Source organism: Mya arenaria, chromosome 7 (assembly GCF_026914265.1).
Source record: "Mya arenaria isolate MELC-2E11 chromosome 7, ASM2691426v1".
NCBI classification, from domain to species: domain Eukaryota; kingdom Metazoa; phylum Mollusca; class Bivalvia; order Myida; family Myidae; genus Mya; species Mya arenaria.
Window position 1 is genome coordinate 46,975,377 of NC_069128.1, and position 7,471 is coordinate 46,982,847.

The 7,471-nt window shown below is 34.1% G+C and overlaps 1 long non-coding RNA gene across 1 annotated transcript; it reads left to right on the plus strand.

The window, feature by feature from the left end:
* Positions 1–229: 229 nt before the first annotated feature.
* On the plus strand, positions 230–4,243 carry LOC128240596 (uncharacterized). Its single transcript, XR_008262208.1, has 3 exons — positions 230–293; positions 3,087–3,169; positions 3,558–4,243. It is a non-coding gene; the product is annotated as an uncharacterized LOC128240596 (long non-coding RNA).
* Positions 4,244–7,471: the final 3,228 nt, after the last annotated feature.

The following is a 7,471-nucleotide window of genomic DNA, read 5'->3' on the forward strand; positions in this document are numbered from 1 at the left end:
TGGTGACCGTGAACTTGTTTACAATATACTCGTACAGAAATTTGAAACTGTTCTATTTTTATGTTGGAACTTATTTACAACATGCAGATTTTAAGCACATATCTTCACGAAAATCTTCATGTATTGACATGAATTAAGGCCATTTTAAAAAAGGTAATCGGTTGTGACTTGTTTTGAACAAAAATAGCTTCATTCCACGAAGTATCTATGCCGCACCCAACGTAAGTTACTCCGCCTCTACTTAACATTCCCTATTTAGACTTGAGACCTTTGTAAACCAACTGTGAAAACTAGTAAGTTTACTTTTTTTTATTTTTTTTTATGCTTGGCAATGATCATTTTCTTCTTTAAATTATTGCTTTGTATTTATGAAACAAACTTTAAAGTATCAGAGTAGTAAATTTAAGTATTGCTAAACAGAGGTACAGTAATATTAAAATATATTGACTTATTCATTATCATTAGCACAATTAATACATTTTTGATCGCTAGTTGAATAACATTCTGTAATTTCAAACTGTCTGTTTTACTTACGATAATTGTTAGCTTAGTTGTCACACGTGTCAATTTCCTAATCGCTGTTGAATCGTTATTACATACTGATAAACCTTCATAGGGCAAAGTGGTCCACATTATACTTTTCTTCTTGCCCAGCAGCCGTTTAAATCTGAATATTAACCTGATTAGAAGTAACGACGGCTGACTGCCGATTTACTAAAATAAATGTACTGCAGATTTAAACAAACAGCCATTCCATTTGAAAAAAAACTATAATTTCAACCACTAAGAACGTATTAGGCCTGATACATGCATATCGAGAATATATTGGTGTAACAGTAAATCGCGGTGAAAATCCATTATTTCACTTTCGTTCCATTCTCGTTTTAATTAGATCGAACATGTCACAGTAATTCGAGAATGGTTACATGGTGTTAAATTTGCACTCTCACAGATTGAACGTTTTGACAACTTTTTTTTATTTTTTGTCTTGGAACTAGCCTATTTTTGCGGAAATCCATGTAAACCAGTTATATAAGACTGCTGACAAAAAATTATATCGCAGATTTTTATATTTAAGTTCAAAAATTGTGTTTTATGATTTTTTCTTCAACCGTTAGTTAGCCATAAAACATTACTTTTTGAACGAAAATATGAAAATCTGCGATCTGATTTTTTGTCAGCAATCTTATATCAGTGGGTTGCAGATATCTACGCAAAAATTTGCCCTTTTTAAGACAAAAAATAAAAAAAAGTTGTAAAAATGGTAAATCTGTGAGAGTGCAGCTTTAAGAAGTAAATATGCAGATTTGTTTTCTGTCGGATTATGCAAGATATCATTTTAGGAATTTACAATAATATTGACGCATCTGCACTGTGCATAAGAAAACAGTCGCCTTGAAACTGTATTTGTCAATACGAAACATAAATAAATAACTATTTGTTTTTACAAACGATTTACGTTTTTTAATAGATTAATCCGTCGTCATCATGGCGTGTTACGTTTATTACTGGAAACCTGTTGAGAACCAAAAGTCCTTCTTCGGCCACATTTCAATGGAAACAGCTCATGGAGTTTACATTAGTTTCTGGCCGCAAAATGAGATGAAAAGTGTTTTTTCGGCCGCAGTAGGTTGTGAAGGTGTGTGGCGAGAATCCCTAGATGATGAAAGAGAAAAATATAGAAATCCGGATGTAACTGTAACTGTTTTCGATTTGGACAGTGCAGCAATTGAGCTTTGGTTTATCGAATATAAAAGCAAAAACAGGAGTTGGTCGTTGCTTATTCACAGTTGCAGTAGTGTGGTCTATGAAGCTCTATGTGCTGGTTCGGATGCCATTAAACAATATTCAAAAATGGGCCCAACGACCCCAACGGCTGTTTATGAAGCTGTCAAGGCGTATAATGACGCAGCTAAGCCCAAATAGTTATGGGAAAGTGTAAAATTAGATAATGAAATTACTTTCACCACAACAAACATTGCGTTTTTCTTACTGAAATATTGCTTTAATGCAAAATATGAGAATCTTTCATTGTGCTATTCGCAATTACACCTTTGGATATCCATTTAAATCTTATTCACGTGTGGCAACATTTTTGTTGTGGTTAACATTGAAAAGTATGAAATGAGAAATTTATTCATTGCAATATTCATTTTTATCATGCTCCGACAATAATGTTAAATTATGAGTAGTAGTTTATAATTTCAGCTTTTTTCAAGCTTGGTTTAGCTTTCGAGAAAGATTAACTTAAGAGGATTTTGAATACAATTATTGATCTTCCAATACAGTACATATCTTGTGAGATTAAGTAAGGAAGGATTTCTGTAATGAAATAAGCTCTTGAGTACAATTCATTACTTGCTAAATTAATATACATGGTGTCAGGCAGTTTAGTAATGACATAACTATCTAAATATCACAATTTGATATTGTACTTTGTTTAAACCGTTGTATATAACTATACATATAAATTTCATATGTGGATTTATAGTTGTGTTTAATTTTCTGTACATATAGGAAATAAAGGTTCATTGAAGTGTTTTACTTATTTCTTACATACTAACCCAATTTATACGTTCGTTGAATTCTTTTTCGGGCTTCAAAAACTTAGTTTCATATATATTCATAGTTAAAAACCTTACATATGAATTTGATATTTTCTCTGATTTTGAAATTTAACCAGTTATCACGATCAAATCAAACTTGAGCGTGCACGAGGATATGGCACAAATACAACGACGTCATTTCCGGAAAGAAATACGTGCGCATTCAAATTTGGCGCGCAATTTTGTTCAACTCAAGCAAGGCGCAGTCTATATCTATCCGCCTTATATATTTAATAAAAGCATATGTTTCAGTGAATGATCGCCATAATATCGTGAACACCAGAAGGTTATTGTTTCAATGGTGGCAACGCCATTCAAGAAATATAGCTTTTGGTGCTCACTCGGAGAAATATGTTCCAACCTTACACTGAAACACTCAATTATCCTCTATATATTGCAGCGTGCTTCAGTGTTACTTTCTTAGAAAAAGATATGTTCATGGTATCAGTACACTCAAGACGGATGTTCCTTTCTTTCCAGACAGTGTCACAAGTTGCTGTCGGTTGTATGTTGATATCATTATCATCGGGCACTGAACAGGCGGAAGAATTTTATTGCGAAAGGTATTAAGCGCTGGTGATTGACACAGTTACCATCTTAAATTTGTGATTTGTTTAATAAGTCTTTTAAAGTAGTTCAAACTTCTTACAAACTTCACTTTTTAACCAACCATTTCACTACCATCATGAAAATAACATGACGATACGAATTACCATGCAACTCTTAATTTAAGTATTTTCTACTGCGTTGCCTTACACAAAATTGAACTGATTGTATAGAAAAATACAAGCAAATCATCGTTCTATAAATTCATATATAAATCTTTGTTTTTAAACATAAATCTAAAATAGTATACTCTATTGTATTATATATGCTTTTCCTACAAGTACCACGCAGTAAATCGTCGATTCAGCATAGTTTTTCTAATGTAATGTAATTTCTGTATTTCAGGAGAAAGTTAGAAATGGCAGAACAAAAGGATGGAATCTGTCACTTGTACATCTGGGAAAAAACGCTCAATGTTTTCATTTTCTCGTCAAATCGAACATGGTGCTTTTGGAACGCCGTCAGGAACGTACATAAGTATTCACCCTGCACGCATTCAAAACTTTCGAGCAAGTCCTGTCATGATTAAACACAACCTGAGAGAAGATATTAAGGACAAACATCATCCAACTCATATTCTTGCATTACTCGGTCTTAACACGAAAGGTATAGACGAATGGTACAAAACATTTGATAATAAACATGAAGAATTTGAAAAGTTGACACAGGATTACAGTACGCTCGCGACTGCTCTCAGTAAAGGTTCTGTTTTCTTCAAGACGTTCTTTATGGAGCACAAGTCCAAAGTTGATCCAACCATAATAGCTGAAGTGGCTGGAAAGTATACAGACGAAATGTTGCAAGAAGATGTTAACAAGGCTGAAAGCGCTGCAAAAAACGGGGGAATATAAGCAAATTGTAAGGATACACCGCAGTGAATTGACATTTTACAAAATATAGATACAAATCTTTAATATTAACGTTTTAAGATATCGGATACGAGAACGAACGATGTATTGCTACATGTATTATATTTGCATATCTGTATAATATGTACAAAAAAGTAAAACTGTTGTGTTGCCTTAATGATGTGTGTTTCAAAATTACATTAAAATACGTACCTTTATGGTTTGTCTTTATTGATTGAAAGTAAATGGTCCTTGACGCATTTTCTACATAAAATTTATGCTTTGGCATGGGTCTGTCTGGTCATTCATGGAATGGATATGCATTCAATTGTTATATTATGACTGGGCTTCTGGGAGTTTGTTTTGGTTAAATTCAAATACCATTCTTTTTCATTGGAGAAACATGAGATGCCTTTGATGTCGCTGAAAGGGAAGGACAATTATGATTATGGTTTCTGCATGCGTGTAATTCTACAAATGACTCTAAAATACCCGTAAACATGACCAGGTTTTACATGCAAAACATAGGAATAGTTATAAATTGGATTGTAATTAGCCAGGCGGTTCTAAAAAATCTGCATTTTAAAGACATGGTTAAATAACAATACTATTGAAGGCGAGGTAAACAACAATTCTATTTTCGAGGTGAGTAAATATCGATTCCCAAAACAACAAGTCATATTCACAGGAAATAGAAAACCTTATGAAAAAGTCTAGTTTTTAAGACGTATTCAAACCTCGCGCTTACCAACTGTTTTCAAAATTTAACTTCGAATATTTTATGTTGATTTTCAGTGCATTGTCTTCCTTCAACAGTCTGGTACGTTAACCAGTATTTGACATTAATCTTGGCCCATGAAATTCTTGACTTGATTTCACATGCTGATAACAAAGAACTCGAGCTTGTTTTTGTTTGTTGTAACAAAGTTTCTTTACATAAAGAATGTCTTGGTTTAAAACATTGCCCTAATTGTTTTGAAAGATACACGCCTTTCAACGCTTTTTTTGTTGAGTGTTAATTACATATCTGTCGCAATCTGCTTGATTTGAACATATTACAAGGATAGTACAATGACATTTTGGTGAGGATGCGGCTTAAGATATCGGACTCAGGATTATGAAATTTAACATCGTTGACCATGCGAATATGAAATTGACAAACAGTAACCCAATGATGTTTACACTAAATAAAGTCAAACACATTCAAACCTTTAAACAGTATACAGTGCACATGTATACTAAAAGACGTTTGTGACAGGGTCGTGATTTATACATTGTTTTTCTTTATGTTTTTTTTTAAATCAATCACTTTCTAAGAATATTGAACTTTCCTTAGATCATTTAAAAATAATAACGTTTATGGAAATTTTACTAAACTTTGCTCATTTTATTGCGAAGGATCGATTTTACGAGTAACATGGTCGTCACTCGTATGACAGCAATTCCAGTCCGATACATGTTTAATTTAAAGTCATTACCTTTTATATAAATTATAGACGAGTTTTAGATGCATTGCATACTGAATAAAACATCAACACAATTAGCTTCACCAAATTGACTGAAAGAAGATTTTTTTTATAATCGAACGGATCGTCAGGTGCATACCCTTTATCGTTAGAATAACGTAGAATAACGACGTTAACAACCCATGTCTACGAGTGGGGATATGGTTACAAATCGAAAGTGTAAATTTATAGCGGAATAGACTGCAAACATTGACTTTTGCGGAGTCGATGAATACACAGTCATGTCTGTGTGATCAGGTACACTAGCATTAGCCTGTGCGTGAGAATCGTGTTAGTGTCAAGTTGGTTTAACCAGTATTTATTTCAGAAAATATTGAACACAGTAAATAAGCATTTGAAAATACAGAACTGCATACATACAATATATGGAGTGAAAGAAACTCATGAATAGTGAGAAAATTACAGAATTGAGAGTTAACCATAATTGGTTTTACTAAGTCTCTCTTCTGTTTTCATTGATAGAGGTATGGTGAGTACAAATAATTAAAAAATATTCAGGAATTGTTTGATACACTACTGCTGGTACGAAGTAATAGAAACATCCAAAAATAACTGGTACAATATGAGTATTACGCCATGTTATGGTGGTCAGATGCTATATTTATAGAAATATAATTTCTTACAAAATACACGGAGGTTAGGGTAGCGGGGGAGGGGGGGGGGGGTGATAGTAATGATAGAAAAGAGGAAAGGAGGTGGAGGAGAAAAAAAGGGGGGCTAGTCACTCACAGTACTCAGAGATTGTGGGAATGTAATCGGTATGTGTTAGCGCTTAAAGCGTTTTGTACTAGATATGTATGTATGTACATGTTGAAAAATAGTCTTGTTAACATCTGATGTGGCATTTTTATCGCCAAATGGCAAAAGTTGCATTAAGTGACATTAAATTGAGGTCTGAGGCTTGTAGGCAATGCAATTCTCTGGTTGACAAATAGAGGACAAGTTAGAAAATAGTGATATGAATCTTAGATTTCTACACAGACACATACAGGACTGTCAATGATATTTTTTGAAAACAGATGTTCATGTAAAGAACTACAGTGCATGCGAAGTCGTGCGTATTGAATGGAAAAGTCTCTGGTTCCAAAATAAAATTGGTCTGAAACGACCGGGTTATTTTTATTAAGTGCATGCTTAAAAGAACAAAGCGATTGTGTTTCTGTAGTTGAATCAGACAGAGAATTCCATAACGATATTGTTGAAGGAAGAAAGGATGAGGCGAATTGTTGAGAGTTACACTGAATATTGCGTATGTTGCGAGCGTTTCTTAATCTGTATGTCGTTACATCACCAACGAATGATGGCATCATGTCGTTTAAATAAGAAGGTGCGAGTGAGTGGTGCATTTTAAAAAGTAGACAAAGTTTGTGTTTTTCGCGTCTATACTTAAGGGGTTCGAGACCAGTCTCCCTGTAGAGATTGTTTAGCGACACCAACTGTGTTGCACCTGATATTATTCTAGCTGCTTCAGTTTGGATTCTTTCTAGATCTTCAGTTTCAGTTTGAGTTATGTTGTCCCACACAATGTCAGCATATTCAAGGATGGGCCTGATGAATGTTTTGTACATAATTTCCAAGGATTTTCGATCGAGTGTAAACTTGAATTGCCTCATGATATTGGTTCGTTGCCATGCCTTCTTTTTGATGGTGTTTATGTGTTCATGCCAGTTTGCTTTCGATGATAGTGTGATTCCAAGGTGCTTATGATTTTCGACTTCCTGAATTGGGACGTTGTTCATGAAGAGAGGTGGGTGGTATGGTCTGTTTTGTTTTCGTGAGACGAGAAGTGATTCGGTTTTTGATGGATTGAAAGTGGCAAGCCAACGTTTAACCCATTCGTTTATTTTGTGCAGGTCGGAATTAAGAGTGATAGCAGCTGCTCTAG